Source organism: Astatotilapia calliptera, chromosome 7 (genome assembly GCF_900246225.1).
Source record: "Astatotilapia calliptera chromosome 7, fAstCal1.2, whole genome shotgun sequence".
NCBI classification, from domain to species: Eukaryota; Metazoa; Chordata; class Actinopteri; order Cichliformes; family Cichlidae; genus Astatotilapia; species Astatotilapia calliptera.
In genome coordinates this window covers 28,652,577-28,672,338 of record NC_039308.1, presented here as the reverse complement: position 1 = coordinate 28,672,338, position 19,762 = coordinate 28,652,577, and the positions used below count along the sequence as shown (strand labels likewise).

Here is a 19,762-nt window from a genome sequence, read left to right as displayed (position 1 = left end):
CTTCGGGCATTTGGCTGCTTCTTCACCCTGTTTGCTAATCTGGCACCTGGCCTGAAGTATTCCACGCTTCTATAAACTTGGACCTAAATACGTGTGACATATAGATGATTAGTGAAGATTTGTCACATTTACATAATGATCTGCCACTGTGTCACTAGATATAGTGCCAGTATTTGAGTAATATAGACTCACAGGTAAGATGTAGGATGAGGGGTAAATTGTTCTCAATACAGATAATCTAGAAGAAGATACTGAAAACATAGAAAAGCTTAATCAAAGCAGCACCTGAAATTACCCCATGCATTGCAGTAGGTTATTATGCATGAAAAAAGTCCTTCAGTTCTTAATATGCACCCTAAAATCTTACTCAGCCTGAGAGTGATTTATCTTGGTGTTGCTCAATCATCCAGGTAAGGAAATCCCTAAAAGTTGATTCTTTTCATCTGGACATCAATTCAGTTCAATTCAATTTTATTTATTTATCACCAAATCACAACAACAGTCACCTCAAGGTGTTTGTAAGGTAGACTTTACAATAATACCCTATGAGCAAGCACTTTGGTGACAGTGGGAAGGAAAAACTCATCATTGATCATCATTGAACATCATTGATCAATGGCCATTTACAACTGATCAGTTGGCCAGTGATCAGTTTGCATATTATTGATCATTGTCAGTCAGTGGTGCTAGTTTCAGTCATTATGCAAATGTGCTGTTTATAAGGTTGGGGGTGAAATGATGAAATTTTACATCCAGATGAACAGGATCAGCTTTTTATGACCTGAGTGTGATTGTTTCCTTGAACTATTTGGCGTTTGGGACACTGAGCTTTAGTTTTGCTAAAAAGTTAAACAGATTCTCATCAAGAGGTCATTAAATCATGATTTAACAATTGTACAACATCCACAGTATAGAAGCAGCTACTGTGTCATCACCCACTGATTTCTGAAGTCTAAGATTGAGCATTCACACTGTTGCTGTTTTCATTTCAGAAAATTGGATATGACATGGAGGGCCATGTCTGACTGTGAAACCACTCAGTCATATCACAGATGATTCACCGTTTTGAAGCATAATATGTATTTCTGTATTTTTTTCATCTTTATATTGAGTTTATGAAATTTGGTTAAAGCTGACTTTATGCATGGATAGCCGTGTTTGACATTTCCTGTTTATCAACTTAAAAAAAATCTTAAATTTTTAAAATGTATTTATTTATTTTGGCTCGGTTGTATTCCAGTAAAATGTGAAGCCTGTTTGTTGTGTACTCATGGCAAGTTTTAAGAAAAGCTGAAACATTTTGCCTTTAGAATAAATTTGCACATTTTGGAGCATTTTAGCGGCAGTCCCACTTGAGTCCCACATCATTCATTGTTGCAGCTGACGTTCTTTAAAATGTGTAACTATTACTTTCAAGGAGAACCGTTTCTGTTTGTGACTCTTGACCTTGTTGTTTAACTTTATTATAAAACTTAAATTCTAATTATTGTGGCACAGCTTCCTTCAGTGCACCAATAAGCCAGAGAAAGACTTAAGAACATTTATGCAGCACCAGCTTCGGAAGATTTATTTGCATGAGCAAAAGTGAAAAGGAAATACCCCCTAAACATTTTATACACAGCTTTGCATACACAGCTGTAATTAAACATTATTTTTCATCCCTTTCTAAAAAAGAAAAAAAGTTATCAGTTGCCAGACCATCTTTGTTTAAAATTTTAATCTCATGGCTTCATAAACACACCAGAGTGGATTGTTAGTAAGAACTGGACTTTTCTATTCACCCCAAATCAAAAAGTATAATACCAGTTCCCTTGAAATGGCCCTGCTGACCTGCGTTTGACTCTTAAAATACTCTGCTTCCGCTCTAAAATGTGGATTAAAAAACATAGCTGAGAGCATAAATATTCTTCAGCATGTGTATTTGCTTTTTATAAAATCCCAGCAGCATATTACTCTTACAGAAGTCGTGTGCACTGAGTAAAAATCATAGAGTGTAAAATTGACAGATGGGGCTATTTGGGTTTCTGTTAGTGCTCAGGGACACTCACACACTTTAGGAGGGTCTCTTGTCATCAACGGTACTTTGGTTAATGATGACAGCTGCACTCAGTCGTGATTGACAAATTTTAAAAGAAAGAAAGTGAGGGAGAGTTATCGTTCAGCTCCACCCACACCCACCATCCTCACTCACCCGCTCCCCTACTTTTACATGAAATCAAGAGCAACATGTTGACTTCAAACTCTTAAAATTGAAAACATATGCAGTCCATTAGCATGGCCCCCAGATGTTGCTGCTGTAATCCCAGGCCTTCTGCTGATCTGATTGGCCCAGAACTTTAATCATGAGATGGTTAATGCGGTGCATTAAAGGCACATTTTTAGTGCTCAGTGCACACATGTAAAAACTTGCATAATGCAGCAGCATTGTTCATTATAGAGTAAATAAATAAAAACTTTAAAAAAGAAGGCAAAGTGACACTTCAGGTGACTCTTTTGTTTCATAATCAACCAAGAGTGCAGGAGGGAAATGTGAGACACGGCTTTAAATTGATCCTCTTTCAATATCTGATCTCTACGTGAATGTTACAGATTAAAATATCTCCCACTCTTTCTACATTCCAGCTTTGCTCTCTCTTTAAGCTCAACCTCTAAGCTGTATTTGAAATACAGAGGCCACAAATAAGATATTTAAGAAAAAGCAGATCTTTAAATGCACTCTATGCCGCTCTTCCCTTTGCAATTCTTATGCAATTTATTTGTGTGTAAGAAAGCCTAAGTATTTAAGCTGCTCAACAAGTTGTTTTAAACCATGTCCATTAACAAAAAAAATATTTAGGTATGATCCTGAGAAGCATCAACAGTTCAGTTCACCAGATTCGCCGGAGAGTGTCCAGCTGAACCTTGTGCGCTGAACTTGTTTATTAAGTTGAATAAAGCTGAATAAATAAATAAATCTAACCTGAATTAATATTATTAAGCTGATGTGTGCTGAATGCTAAGTACAAGACTTATGGTCAGTCTTATTGAGACACAGATTAACTACAATAAACCTTTGAAAGTCACTTGAAACCTAAAGTACATACACTCAGTTTAGCCTTTAAAAGCATTACAGGGATGCTGATACGGTAAGTAGTTCACTGTAGTAGCGTTCTGAGTTGATAACTATACAATTGTGGTGCTCTAGTTGAAGAGATGCTGGTATGAGCCTATAAAAATAAAATAGGTAACCTGGATGTAACAGTCAGAAAATACAATATTGTTGATTTTTCTAAGTGAAAAGTGTAAATCCCAAAATGATGTCAGTCTTACACAGATCAGAACTTTGAAAATGAAACAATCTTCACGTCTTTATTTCTTGCTTAGTTCTAAAATGAGGAGCATTCAAAAAGTTTCACGTTGGATTTACAGATTATCCTTTGGATTAGGGATATTTAGAGGAACCAATTCGTCTACTCAGCCACTGATCACCGCAAGATCCCAATTTTATCTATGACTTTGCTTATTAGATGTAACCCTTTAAAGCCTGAACCATTAAAGAATTGTCAGAAAATATAATTTCCCAAGTGATGCCTAAACTGCTGCATGACAACGACTTTTTTTTCTGCATCTTTCAACCTTAAACGACTGACAAATCCTTCTTGTCGCACCTGTCTTTTTTATACATGACACGCTTGTACAGTCTGTAGTTCATCCTCAGCCAGAGGCCAAATATTTTCCTGAGCTTTACTTTCATGTGTGTTGCACATCATGCACACTATGCAGAGTGTGCAAATGTAGCCCAGCATCTAATAATATCACACCTTGAATCTAGTTAATATGTTGATGCAGCATTGTAACATTAACTGCAACTAATCAAAACCTTATTAATTAAATGACAAAGATTTCATTCCTGATTATTTCTCAGTTGATTAATATATCTGAGAGTAATATACTGCCTCATTAATAAGTGTTTTTGCTGCCCACAGTGCTTTGCCCTCAATTTATAAACACCCACGCATAGTGCACGCCTAAAAACAGAGACGAGTCCTCTGTTTGAACTCATGACTTAATCCAATTCTATTAGTGGAGAAAATGGGTAAGGTATTATTTTGCTTTACAAGCAGCCAGTCTAGTGAATAATGTGTAATTAATAACTCGTAGTTTTCAAACAACTGTCCAAACACTGTAACAGCACTGACACTTGTGTATGAAAAATGTCAGTAAATGTGGGTTTTTTTTTAAAGATGACAGCAGATTTAGACATATGGTGTTTTACAGTTAAAACTTTTATTCAGGTCAAATAGGCATCAAGTCACTAACTGCTTTACTGGCTGTGATGGCTTTCTGTTTGCCAAGGATAATACATGCTCTCTATTTCCATCTCTGCACAGACTTTTTGGTATTTACATCTTCTCTAACTTTTAGTATGACATCTGTATGTTGAAGTGATTGAGGATCATGAGAGCATCAGAGGTTTGTATAGACCATGCAGGGTTTTATAGTCAAACATACTCCCTGATCTTCCAAGATGTAAATAATCTCTCCTTTATTCTCCTCATTTAAAAAAAAAAAATACAGAAGCAATATTTTCCTGGTTTGGTATTTCACATTTGATTTGATTAGTAAATTGGCAGTTTCCGTTCATAAATGGTGTTCAGGTTTGGATTGCAGTATTTGATTTTCAGTGTTTAAATAGTTAATAGGGGAAACCAGTATTCAGTCTAGCAACCCATTAACCTCGCCTCTGGTCCTGGTGTCTATTATAGCTTCATCCCTTTGTGACATATATTATAGTACATGTTCAGCTCATCTGCTGGCAACTGATAAATTTTCTAAACATTGTATGTTCATTTCAAACAGTTGTTAACAGTAGTTGTAGCATAGTTACAAGCTTCATTTTTTTTTCCAGAATATAGGAAATGCATTAAAAATAATAAAAAATAAAACAAGCAAGCCCAAAATGTCTGACATATTTAAGAAGAATGCATGCTCTGTGATTACACTGGATCAGCCGACCCAGCTTCATACTCTGTCTTAAGCTAGGCCCAGACATCCTGTGAAAGTAATTTTCCATGCTCTTGAGCAACTGAGTGATCATATTTCTTTAGTGACTTCCCAAAGCTCAACAAGTGAGAGATTCAGAAAAGGTTGGTAAATAGAGAATTCAATTTTCTTTACCCCGATTCACAGCTCCTTCAGTGCCAGTGAAGTCCATATGCCAAAAAGCACCCAGACACCCATCTGGGGATGTACCAGTATACTTTTTTCTGTCTTTATTTTTGTTTGTTTTTAATGAAGTTTCTGAACCACAAAAGTGGCCCTAACAAAAGTCCTCTTGATAAAGGTTGAAAGCTCACAGGGATGGTGGGTGGTGTGATGTTTGGCAGAAATGTCCTGGGCTCAAATCTACTGACCAGCTTCAAACTCTTTCCTTTTTTCCCCTTATTTAGAAAACATGTTTAATGTGAAATTTACATTGTTTTCTTTTCACTGAATGGGACTGCGTACAATTTCCTTGTTCTTGTTGTATAATGACAATTAAAATTCTAATTTATCTGATGTGCCTGTGTGCTGCCCACCCACGGTCTAAAGACATGCACGTTAGATTAACTGGTGATTCTAAATATCTTCACATATTTCTTTTTCCGTGTGTTAGCCCTGTGATAGACTGGCAACCTGTGTAGGGTGTATGACCGCTCCACCTCTCCCGCACCCACAAATTGAAGAAGCGGTTAAGAAAATGGACGAATGGTCACCTGGATGCAAATTCTCCTCCACTCTCACCACGATGCACCACAAAGGGAGGGCTTCATTTTGAAAACTTTTTCCTCAAGCTTATAATCTTGAAATTACACGGGGAGGTCACTTGGCGTGTGTTATAATTACTTTGGATCAATGAGGGCCTGTTTGAGTGTTTGGCTGAAATGTGCCTGAAGAACAATAAATCAGGAGGAGGTATACCAAGGTGAACAAAAAGCATGAATTATTAAATTTTTAATGGTCATGGAGTAAATTCAGCTTCCCACAACAGGATGCGTTATCTATTTGAAATATAATTAGTTGTGTTACAGAACTGGAGGAGATGGAGGTGATGGCTGAAAGGGGGTTTATGGCCTGGCTTATTTCTCATTGCAAAAGGATTAGGACTGATGTTAAAAATATTTTGAACTCATAATTCTTTCCCTTTAGAAATGTGCAAAACATTAAATTTTTCTGGTCAATAATAGACTCACTCACTCACTCAATCACTCAACTGTGTCAGTGGGCGTTCCTCTTGAACCCTTAGAGAAGGCTTGACTGATGTCTGGCATCACTTTCTCTCCTCTCGTTCTTCCTCCTCTTCTCCTAGTCCTTCCTCCATCGCGTCACGCAGTGTCCTGCGGGATCCGGGAAATGATTAAGGAAGACAGTTTCAAATACCTTTCAAATCTCTCCCTGATGGCACTGCAAAGTAGGTGGGCATGGAGAATGTGGGAGTCGGTGAGGAGTATGCCAGTGTGCCTGGTAGAGACAGCAGAAAAGGTGAATACTGAGTGTATAGATGTGGATGTGCACGTACAGGTGTTTCCCTACATCTCTAAGAGTCATGCTGGTTGTTCGTGCATGGGAGTGCCCATTAGTAATTAGAGGAAACAAGTCTCTCCAGATAAGTGTGTTCAGGTTCATTTACTTGTGGTTGCAAGTATACCAATCTACATTTTCACCTGTAGTGCAAATGTGTGTGTGTGTTTGTGTGTGTAAGAGACACAGTGTAAGAACAAATTGAGCTCCTTTAGCAGAATATATAATCTCAATTAAATATGCGATATACTTCAGTATCTTGTTCACGGTGACATACATACATGGTCCCTCACTGTGACATGCTGCTCAGTGTGGCATGACAAGGTGTGTGCATGTGTGAATACATAAACGCGTTACAGTCTGTGCCTTTGTATGTGTACGCATGGGTCTGTGTGAGGGAGAGATAATGAGATCTTGTTCAGTTGAGGCCTGGTCTTGATCCCCAGAAGCCCTGGACTCATTTCAGTGACAAACCTCTGAACAGAGTGAATACGAAACTGAGCACCTCTGGCAAGCTTGGCATCAGAAGGATTTTAAACCTATGAAAGTCCAAGATGATAGTCTTTGATATCTGTAATGAGGGAACTTAAAAAACAACAACAACAACAACAACAACAAAAACCCAACTTTTTCTCAGGAGACAAGCTTTCTTTGTGAGATGGTGTACATTTTACAATTTAAAGAAATATGCCTAAACATAAAAGAGCAAGAGAATATCTGAACACATATGTACTACCATCTAGTATCATTTTTACCTGTGTACATTTTAATCAGTTAGGAAAATCAAGACTCTTTCATAACATAGTGTTTAGAAGTAATCAGCTATCACTTTTTTTTCATCATTTGGCTATTTGTTTAAGATGAGAAAACCTCTTATCGCTTTAACATGTGGCCAGAGACTGACACCATTATGTCAGCCATAGAGGGATCCAGTATGATGTCACCTATTGGTTTGAGGACTGGCATTTTGATACTGTCATTTTAGGATTTTGGCTGTAAAGACTTTTTTGTTTAAGCCAGATGTTGGAAAAAAGGTTGGAGTCCAAAGGTAGTAGCTAATGCTTACACGCTTGGTTGTAAAACTCCATTGATTGTATTTTTGCATTGCTAATTAGTAACAGTTTAGTACAATTTCCCTCTACAGTACAAAATTGGGGCACAAACCTGTGTGTATTAGTAGAAATATTATTGGTGCTTGCCAAAGAAATGCAGAAAAATTCAGCTTTTTTTGACATTTCAGAACATGCTAAGAATAGTTTCAGTGTCTTCCTTCCTATCTTTTTGTCTTCCTTTGCTTCCTCTTTCCCCTTCCTCTCTCTAGCCTTTCCACGCCTGTCACCTAGCTTTACCAAGTAAGTTAGCCAAAGCTATCAATGTTCCCTTTTCTTTTCGGCATTGTTCAAACTAAATGGAAACAAGGTAATTAGCTTGTTACAATTAAAGCGAGACGAGCGGATGAATTGTAATCACCCGCAATGGAGTTCCTGCTTTCTCCCCTGCAGCCTCCAACAGGCCAGCTGAGCTATCCTCATTTGCATAATTAAAATATACAAATGATAATGGATTTTGTAGTCAATGTCCAGAGGCTGCAGAGGCAGGGATGAGAAGAAAATATGAAATCACAATAACAACCACACTGGTGTTTGCCTAGAGGGGAGGAACGGGGGGGTAGGAAAAGAAGGAGATGGGAAGAAATGGAGAATACGAGACTACTGGAAAAGATGGAAAGAGAAAGGAGGATGTGAAGATAATAGGGAACAAATGAGTGAGAGAAAAGGCAGCCCGAACATCACAGAGAGCAGAATAAAGGTGAACCAATTACATTTGCAAATAGCACATGCCTGGCCTTGGCCTGTGATGCCCTCCCTCTGGGGAAGCCTTTCGCCTGATTACATGAAATTGGGATAGAATTAAACATCTAAGAGTTGTCCTAAGACAAACCAAAATGAAATTAGAACCCGACTTCTTTTTTACCTTGGAGCGCCACAGAGCCGCACGACAGGGAGGGAAAGAGAGACAGAGGGATTTTGCAATTAGGCGAGGGACAATGTCGGTGAAATTAGGCCTTAGAGCTGAGTTCTCTCTTTGCTCTTTTTCTCCCCCGCCCCTTCCTGGCTTTTTATCTAGTGTTCTCTCTTTTCACCATCAGAAAGTTCAGAGGCAAAACAGCTGTGATCCCAAGATGCTGATGTGGCAATAGACTTCACACATTCACAACGCCAAAGTACATTTGCATACACTCATGTTGTGGTTATTTGGCCTATATAGCAGCTTGGTGCACGACATTAGACTGTGCCGTAAGCGCTGGGCAAGGCCTCAAAACAAGTGAATAGCTCTCCAGCCACCACGCAAACTTCTTTTTCCACTACAGTAAATGTTTGAGGCAGAGGTTATTATGTAGAGAGGGCTCCTCTTTAAAACACGAGTGTTATTTTCTGGTCAAAAAAAAAACAAAAAACGGGGGGGGGGGGGGGGGGGTGGGGGGGTGGGCAGTTTAGGGTTTGACTAAATTCCTCTCTGCCTCGCTCTCAGTTTTCTTTTGTTTTTGCATTCTCTCTGCCATCTCCACCTTGAATAAATGTAAAATAAAATATATAAATAAAATAAAAGTCAGACCTTTTACTCAGGAGATCATCAAATTACAGCAAGACACATTGTTATTATTATACAAATAATACAATAAAATGTGCACATATTGTCTCTTCTCTTCCACTCCATTTACCAACCAATTCTGCTTTCCCACAGGGATCAAATGTAGTTCATTTAAATTGTAATCTGATCAAATCTAATCTGATCTAAAATGAACACGCATGCGATGCACTTCTCCTTCTCATTTTATTACCAACAACCTCTCTAAACATAATGACAAAACACAGTGTTCTTCACTGCCTTCCAGTCCAAATGAGCAGCATCTGTTCCAGATGCCATTATTCTTTTAAAAACCCACATGAGCACTGAGAAAAAAAAGTGGAAAAAAGGAAGATTTTTCTTAGAAGCTCACTTATAAAATAATCTGGCAAAAACTTCACTCACATATAGAGCGGCTCACGGAGCTCTTCTGTACAAATAATGCAATTTTTTCTCTGGTGTCTTGTCTATGGTTAAGTGATGGGGAGTTTTAAGTGCCTTAGTTACAAACGTCATAGTTGGGAATTATTATTATCGGGAAACAGGATGGGAAACTTGCAACCAGACGGGGAATACTAATTTCTTCCTAGCGACCAGTGGTTGCCAGCAGTGGCTAGGCCTGTTTGACTAGGGCCTAACTGAGTAATGACTTTTCAGTTTTTATGAAGGAACTTTGTTTTCCTCCTTTTTTGTTTGTTCTCTTGTCCTCTTTTCCCATCTTTTGCATTTCCCTGGATATTAACGTCCTCTTCATTGTCTCTGTTATGTTTTAACTACTTCTTCCTTTGTTTGACGCTATTCTCCCAAAAAACTGCATTAGCAGTGCGTATGCAATGTAATTAAATGCTTATTACAGTGTTGAAGGCTCTCTTTGTCCAGTTGTGTAACTCTGTGTCATTTATTCTATTCTTTCATCCTTTTATTTTCATTCTCTCACCTTATTTTCATTGGCACGCACGTCTTTCGACTCTTTTCTCACCTTCTTTTTCCTTCTCTGCAGCCTTTTTTTCTTTGTGCACAGTGCCTTTCCTCTGAACTTTGCATTTCTCTCACTATGTCTCTTCACACCATGTCATTTAACTCTTCATTACTTTCTCTTTGTGCTTTCATTAAGTGCAGCTCCCTCAGTCTTTACATGTGTTTTCATATAATTCTGTCTGTGTGGTTCCCTGTTTACATCGCTGCCCCCCCCTCGCCTCATCTTTTGGTATTTGTGTGAGAGTGAAAGCAATAACAGCGGCAGAGCTGTAAGTAAATAATGAGAAGTAATCAAAGTTAATGGAACCCAATGGGAGCCACAGCTTCTGTATGTGGCAATAATCTCATTTAGAGAGAGAGGCAGATTTAGTGGATAATTGGGGCCTAAGTATTCACCGAATCCCTTGCTAACTAACTAACTAACTAACTGAGCTGCTGATGCCCGTTTTGTTCACGGCAACACAGATGGAGCACAAACAATGAAGAGACGTTTGATGTACTCTTTCATATTGGCCAGTCTTCTTCCTGCTCTGGTTTCTTTTCCTTTTTTGTTTTTATGTTATCCTCTGTCCTATTGATTATCTTCTCCTATTTTCATGATTTCTTTCTTTTTTCTTTTTTCCTCCTTTCTTTTATTTGGTCTTAGCTCGTCACTTTGTCTCACATCTTTCCATCATCTCTTTTCCTCCTTTCCTCCTTTCCATTATACATTTTCCCTTCTTTTCACCCTTTCCTTTCAACTACTTTATTTTCAATTCCTTATGAATTTTTCTCATTTTGGCGTTTCTCTGTCGCAGCTTCCTCCTTTCTCACTACCTGTTCTTACTTTTCCATACTTCTTTGCTTCACCCCTTTAATCTGGTGTATTCATTTCAGTTTTTTCCTCTAATCCAATTTTTCTTGTTACCCTTATTGCCTTCTTCCCTTCCCTCTCATCCTTATATAGTCCTCTTTTCTCTCACATGAATTTCTTCTCCTCTAACATTTTTATCTTGGCCTGTCTACTAATTCTCCTTTCTTCTCACCCTTTCCCCTTCCTATAAATGTGTCTATGACATAAAGAAGGATGGGCATGTACAAAGTGTGTGATGGAGTTAATGAAGGATGCTGTCAGTTTCACAGCAGGGTTGTACTTGCTCTTGGGAAAGCTCAGCATGCTTTGATCCAGGTATGTGTGTGGGTCTGTGTGTCTGTGTTCTTTTTTTTTGTGTTCCTGAATCTGAATTGTCTAAATGTCATTACCGAACAGCAATCTGTGCGTGCTGCTTTCCTCTATGGCTACCAGTCTTTAACCCTCAATTTGATAAGCAACTCAAATCATTTACCTAGCATGATGACTGGACCACTGCCAAAATCGCCCTGTATCATTCTCACATGTTTTTCTCCTCTGCATCTGTATAATTAATCTTTCTCTCTTTCTCATCTTGCTCTTTTTCTCTCATCACACTTCTTGAGCCCGTTCCATCCTTTATTGGCAGGAATCTCAAATGAACAGTATTAACCAAGGATCTAAATACAAAAGAAAATTAACGAGAGAAATAATTAACAAACAGATAAAACACAAACCATGTGATTTCCCCACCGTCTCTTTCATCTGTTTACCCATTTCTATAATTTTTTATTTGCTTCTTAACGTCTTATCTCCATTTTTTTTAATTTAAAGACTGTGAGTAATTTACTACGATTGCTTCAAGTTTAGATGATTCAAAACAACAAACACTAAGCCTAAGAATTTTATGAAGTGATCTTGAGCAATAGTTGAAGTCTAAGTCTACACTTAACACACAACCTGGAAAAGAAAAGATTTCAGTTGTACCTTTAGGCATTTTATTACTAGACGCCAGTTGCAAACGTGCATAGTTTGTTCCCATCACAGAATGACAAACATAACATAATACCAAAGGGACTATTAATCAAAAACTTGGCATATCTCAGCATGCTTAAAAAATACAGAGGAAACTGGACAAAGTGAACAAAAGAAGAGGTGACAGTCTTAAAAATTATTTAAAATCAGTGGAAACAGTTCTTAGTGAGAACTTAATTTGGAAGTTTTTGTATGTCAAGAGAAACGTACAACAGTGAGTTTGCTTGGGAGGCTCTGTAATAGTTTGGGGCTGAATGTCAGCCAGCGGTGGCATTTCATTAGTAACAGCTTCATTTTGTAGTATGACAATAATCTCAAACAAACCACCAATGCAATAAAAGTATACCTGGAGAGAAAGAAAAAACACACAAACGCACAGTGGACCTCTTTCACACAGCCCAGACCTCAATGAAAGCATGGATCCTCTTGACTGAGAAGGGAATTAAAGGCAGATAACATCCAAGTTAGAGCTTTAAATGTCCTTTAAGAAGCCTGGAGAACTATTCCCAAAGACAACTTTAGACGACTAGAGATATTAAAAAAGAAGCTTGCCTAAGAGAGTTCAGGATGTATTCAAGAATAAATGTGGGAGTACCTCATCACCAAATTGACTTTCCAGATTGTACAAACTCTGTTTTTGGTTTTTATACAGTATTTCCATGTATGTTGGCACATCTCAATAAATTGCTGGACCCATTTTAAATTTTCCTAGAAAAACATAAAGACGGGAGGCGTTTTGCACACTGTACTGTATATTAAGTAAGAGTCAAACTCCTCATCTTGTGGGTAATTAAATCTGCAACTCTCAAAATAGTAGTCCTTTGCTTTTGGCCAAAACCATAGAGTCATTACTGTAACAGGTTCGCCCTGTTTTTAGTTTGATCATTTAATGCTGTCACATTCTCATCAAGCAGAGTAATTTTTTCAGGGTGCCAAAAGGACTCTCAGGTCAGGTCACATATTTAAAAGTGCAATTTATAAAGGCTTCTGACTACATTTAATATTTTTAAGTATGGTATTTCCACAGTCGATTATGGGTGTATGCACTCGGCGTGTGTGAATTCATGGCCATGTTGGTGTGTATATGTGGAGAGCTTAAAGCACCACAGCAGGATAAAGGCAGACTGTAAAAGATGTATTTAATCTGAAGATATTTGACTCTGGTTATTTTTACTTACCATCACTCGGTATTAAAAAGCACAGTTACAGTTATTGTATGGTCAGCAGGGGTGGCGGAGGACCCAAGGAAGGCAGGAAGTAGATTAAAACAGCTGTTTAATCAAGGAGTGCAGACACACATAGACATATAGAGTGGTGACTGCAAAGTCACTTGTATACCAGGTAGATACACATTGTACAGGTACACATTTAGATACCATTACACATGTTGTGTAAATGTACCCCTAGAATTGGGTCATCACTCAGAGGTATAGGCAGGATTGTTTGAATATATCTCAGGCCTCCAGAAGCAAACCCAGGGCTTTAGTCCACCATTATATAAATGAGCAGGATAAGACGCTTAGAAATTATTTACACACACGGCAAGAGAGGATTAGGATCAACCCCTGCCCATCCCTTAGCCTTTTGGTTTCACCGTGCCTTGCTTCTTTCCTATACACTATTTTCTTCTCTAATTTTCAGCAAACCAAAACTATGACATAACTGTAAAAACAAAACAATCAACAAAACGTTTATTTAAAAAAAGCAATTCATCTCATTTTTAAGAATAAAACAGTATCAATTTGATAAACGCAAGCCTCCAAACAGTGCAAACAGTATCACTCTGTGAGTCGGAGAGTAAATCGACCTCTGCGTCTGAGTACTAACTAGAGCAACAAGTCATGCTGTCAGAGGTCCTTATTGGCTCATTTAAATACCGCTCAGGTGTAATTGGCTGGCAAATTAAACTGTCATTATTGGACAGGCAAAGAGGGGAAAAAAAGCATGGAGGAGTGACAGGACAAAATGGCTGCCATTCTCCCATGGGAAAACATTGAGAAATAGGGGAGACAGACATACGCACACACAGTAACACACAGAGACTTCGCTCTGAACTGTGGCGCATGAATTCTGTCAGAAGTGCAAAGTGATAGTCATGTGAAAAGTTACAATTTTGACTGTACGCTCATCTTATTTCGTTCTTTATTGAGGACTGTGCATGTGTTGCTCCAGAAATATTTTACATACGGTCTATGTGCGGGGGAAACAAGGCTCAGTTCTCTCTGATATGCAGTAAATGCCCTTGGGGAGAAAATGACAAACTTGTACAGGATACAAATAGCACAAAGTACAAAGTAACGTGTTAATGTATAATCTCATTACAGTTTTCAGCAATACAGTAATGTAACATGTTACTGTACTTACTTCAGTAATCACTAATTTGATATTTCTTCAGTGGTCTTCAGTTATCTGCATGCCGCTTGGATCGAAAGACAAAGCAAATCAAACAGTCCTTTTTTCTTCCTGTGTACTTGTGCAACAGTCAGCTAATTACAGTTCATGTGTAGAAGAAAGGGAAATGTTTTATTGCACAAAAGGACATGAACATGCTGTAAAGTGCAACACACGTCCAGGAGAGAAACAGAGGCGTTATACTGCTGACAGAGCTTTGTCTGTTTTCAAACATCTGCACGGACAGCATGCTAACGCAAAGCTAGCCAAGAACCCAGAGTGATAGTAAAGCTGAGTGAATGCTGAACCCGCCCAGCAGCCAGAACTGGAACTTTTACAGGTAACAAATGAGCAAACTTGAAGCCTCTGCTTCACTGTGGTGATTGCTTTGAAATCTCTTTAGACTGGGTTTCATCTTTGCTTTGTGTTGTCAACTTTGTGTTCATATGTGTCCTCATTAGGTTGTTGGTGTGTGCGACTGAAGCCCAAGGTTTATACTGCTAACTGGTAATTATGTTTCAGAATATTTTACGGAGTAATGAAAAGAGTAGTGGAAGAAATTCCAGTAATTAAGTAACGTAGAATAAGAATAATGTGTAATACATTACGTTTTTTTGAGTAATGACACAAACACATACAGGCAGCAACTTCAGAGACTGAAAAATGAAGCTAACACAGAATTCCCAAAAATTCCTAAAATGGCCATCTGAGGCTGCCTCCAAAAAGGAGTTAGTCCTCATGGATGACCTTTGATCAAATACTCAACGTCACAGAAGAAGAAAGCATGTTTACTGCCTAAAAAACATGAACAAATCAATGAACGAATAATTTACTGAATAAAATAATTGTACTAACAGAATGCCAAGATGTCTATGCAGGGAAATCCTAGTATTCTGTTAGTATAGTCAGTATAGTATAGTAAGTATACCCACCTTCCACTTCATTAGACACATCTGCTCAACTTCTCATCAACACCACTATCTAATCAACCAATCACATTCCAGCAACTCTGTAAAACATGGTCAAGAGGACCTGTAGATGTTGTATCATATAAACTGTAATCAGTTTGAATTTTTACAGGCTCACCAAAAATAGACAATAGAAGATGAAAAATGCTGTCTGGTGTGACGAGTTTTGATTTCTACTCTGACAGTGGTAGGTTCAGAATTTGGCAAAAGAAAACATAATGAATAAATTTTGTGGTTCCAGTGGTGGTGCTGCTACTGGTGGTGTAATTGTTGTGTGGAGTTTTTTTTTTTTGGCACACTGAGCATTGTTGCTGACCATTATCCCTTTCTGACTACAGTGTACCCATCTTATGATGACTGCACCGTTTGGATGAGGCTGAATAGGAGGTTCAAATCATGGATGTGCTGCTGATATTTCTGCAGCAGCTGTTTGATGCTACCATGCCAATATTCACCAAAGTCTTGGAGGAATGTACAGTAACGTTTACATATCTATGCCATGAAAGACTTCAGATAGCTCTTAAGACTAAAGGGGGCCCAACCCTGTACTAGCAATGTGTGCCTAAGAAAGAGTCTGGTGAATATAAATGTTAGCACAAATTAGCAGGTATTTGTGCCTGTGTAATCCACCCATATAACTACAAATGCACCTTGCTATCCAAGCTAGCTAGTGTCAGATCACAGCTTAGTACTCCACTGTCCATTGGCCGCTCAAGGTTCAGAAAACAAACAAACAAGATGCAAACAGTCACAGTGACCGCACTTTTCATACAGTTATTTATACAATAGATCATTTTCACTAGCTGACCTAGTGTGGGCTGTACCACTGAGAGGGAGAGAAACAAAAAAATAAAATCAGTTCATACCCTGCATATCATTTTTTGTCTCTGTAATAAAACTGATGGATGGACAGTGACCAGAGCTTCTGCAGGTGAACCTTGACCTCAGGGAGTATATATGAATGTGTGTTTATGTGAGCATGTCTTTGTGAGTCTGGCCCATCTGTGTGTCCTGTTAAGAGCCCCTTTCTGTTTTTGCCCTCTTATTCTGACCCACATCCTCAGCGGTCAACACAGAGAGCACTCAGGCCCTGGGGAGGAGCGTGTCTCTATTTCTTTGTGTGTGTGTGTGTTTATGAGTTTCAGTACATGAAGGAGTGAGTCTTAGGAGGGCAGCTATACACACACACACACACACACACACACACACACACACACACACACACACACACACACACACACATACAAAAACATACACAGTTTTTCATGATCTCATCAATGGATTGTGAATACAGTATTAACGATGGCTGGGCAGCCCCTGGCCACTACTTACTGAATCAGATATGTGACATCTGATATGGCTTCAATTTGAAATCCATTTGTAATGCAATATAGCGGTGTACTTGATGTGAGGGTCAGGACCCAAAGTTGGGTCACTGAAAGATCATAATAAGTGGATGGCCTCAAATAACAATTCACTCTTTTTTTTTTTTTCATTTGAAAGCACATACGTGAGTGCTATACTTCTAATTCTGCATTTGCCTAAATGCTAAAGCTTGTATGTTGAGGTTTCATGTGTTCTTTTTTTGTCAACCAACTCATATATTGGTAATGCTTTGTCAGCTCTAAACTGCAAGTAATACTATTATAATATTGTTCTTTAATATCACCACTATCACAACAAATATAAGCTGGGTGTCCTATCTTTTCCTGAGACGCTGTCCCAATCAACTCTTGCACTGATAACTGATATATCACAGCTTTAAAGTTATGATAACAATCAGCTATGATTTCTAAAAGTCTTAATTTTACTCATAAATTGTCTTCTCATGTAAAGTCCAGGCCATTGTTTTGTGTTTGCAGTTTTCTTCTGCAGCATCAGGGATAAGCTTCCAATGACTCTGGCACCCTCAGCTCACAGTGGAACAACAGTGGTGATCACTGCTCAAGGCAGCTCCTGTTCATGGTTACTGTTGTGGAAATTGACATAATTTCTTCTTTAATTTTCCCTAAAGAGATTTTCCCAGTCACAAATCTGACTAACGGTGCTCTAGGCTACAGTTCAATACAATGTCATTATTATTTGCAAACAAATACAAAATTGAAGGTTCATTGTAGGGCGTTAAAAATGTGCCTGACTGTTGTGTAGTAATTACATGACTTGTAGTTTTGTGCCTGATGTGTCTGGATGACGCATGTAGAGGTGTCAGCAGGGAGCACAGAATGTTTTGCCTCACGCTATCTTACTATTAATGTAATATATGACATATTGCCAACTGTATTCTGCTAATGACATGGTCCGGTGAACCATCTGTCTGGGGAATGAAAGGACAACAGACATTAGAACGGCTGTCAGAGGTGATGCACACACTAATAGAGATAGTGTACATGTGCGCAGACACACATAAAATCAGACACAAGCACACAGGGTGCCATTAAATGCTATTTAGGATAGAAAGGGTTGGCTGGTGTGTGTTTTGGTGCGCAAAGCTCAAACAAATGGATTCAATCCCTTGACGAACTGTGTATTCATGTGTGCGTGTGTCTCTGTCTGCGAGTTTCAAAGCCCCATGCCCCTGTTGTGACATCATCTATGAATGTCATAATTGAGGGTCGGTAAATTGCCGTTTTTCCCTGCTCAGCGTCGCCCCATGTGTCAATACCGAGGTTCAAGGTGACGGAGCGGATCAATACTCAGAGACAGGAGCCATCCGCTGAATTTACAGCCCAGTAACAAGAGAGCCATGAAACGACGCTGCTGTAGCCTTCAGCAAGCTGCTGGACGAGACTGCAGCGCTGCCAGCGAGCATTTGTCAAACATGCACACCAGTGATTCTCAGAGGACTTTTGTGTTCTTGTTGTTTTGGGAAATAATTTTAGTTTGAGTCTTGCATCAGTCATAGCTATGGGCGGTGTTCTGGTTGTGTTTGTTGTGAAAGTGTTTTCATCTGAATGAATAAAAGGCCATTTCAAAAGGAGATATTCTGATTTATCATAGAGGGAAGAGCACAGGTGAACTAATAACATTACCAGTGGCTCTGTTCCATTTAGTTGTCTTAGTGAGTCATTTCTGTGAGCCAGCACAATACAACGCAATAGCACTAGATATATATATATATATATATATATATATATATATATATATATATATATATATATATATATATATATATATATATTAGGGGTGCAACGATACACAAAATTCACGGTTCGGTTCGATTCTTTGGTGTCACGGTTCGATATTTTTTCGATACAAAAAAAATGTTCATGCCTTTTTAATTTGTCATTTATTAAAATTATAAATATATATTTTAACTCAAAAGTACAGTTTTTAAATTTAACCCTAACCCTTGTGCGTGTTTTTTATTTTGACAGCGAATGCGCACCTGCGGACCACTTATGTGCAGCCCTGGTTATTTAGCTCATCATATTGCAGCCACAGAAATTCTTTTGTCCATGAAACCATAAAGCTGCACTTTCTTTTTGCCTTATAGTCTGATTTGTCATAACTTTTCCGTTTTGTGGTAAGCTTTTCTTTGGCTGTCACTTCTTCACCCTGACCTGTCTTATTTGGCTCAGCAGAACTAAAATATATATCCTGCTGCTTTTACACACACACACATAACGGTCAGCGATTCTCTGCGCGATCAACCGCTCACATGTTTAAGCTTGCTGCGGGAGATTTCACTTGTCATGTTTGCATAGTAAGCTAACGATTAATAAGACGATGTCAGAGGAATTGGTGCACAAATTATCATCACTCACAGATCAGTGCTGTCGCTCTCTATACACAGTTCGCACGATTGCAAAGTGAAAGCAAAAAAACAAGCGCAAATTCAAACGCGACTTCAATATGTCACATATTGACAGTGGCTCACCGATGCCAATGACATAATTACCCAGCTACATTTCTGAAAGAATGCAAAAGCATTGACATATATTTTTCCTTCCTACAATAGCCTGACGGGCAGGGCAGAGATAGATTTTGGTACCCCGACTGAAAAAATCGCTAGCCCCAGGACGTCGGGCTAGCGATATTGCAAGCCCTGTATCTGATTGAGGAATCACTCATCTTTGGAAAAGAGAGTTTATTACAGAGAAATGTCTCTTTCCAAAATAAAAGCTATACTATCCGCTTCTTCTGGGCTATATTCTCAGCAGCATAAGGAGAATCATGTGCTAACAGCTGTCTAAATGACTCGGCTAAAGTTAGTAGCATGCTTGCTTTTTTTGTCTGCTTCCACTTGTCTTTGCACTAGGATGATGTCGGCGTAAATGTGCAGTCATATTCGTTGTGTTCCCACTAGTGCTTTCAGGTTAATCTCGTTGAAATGACCTTAACGCCACAACACGGCAAATCTCCGTTAACGAGCTACCGCCGATCGCCCCGTGCA

At 38.7% G+C, this 19,762-nt stretch overlaps 1 protein-coding gene across 1 annotated transcript in view; it reads right to left on the bottom strand.

The window, feature by feature from the left end:
• skor2 (SKI family transcriptional corepressor 2) overlaps positions 1-19,762 on the bottom strand; it is a 104,550-nt gene that overhangs the window by 21,956 nt on the left and 62,832 nt on the right. Inside the window, exon 3 of the mRNA XM_026174219.1 lies at positions 6,234-6,356. The gene's annotated coding sequence lies outside the window, so the exon portion shown is untranslated. The remainder of the gene's footprint in view (positions 1-6,233; positions 6,357-19,762) is intronic.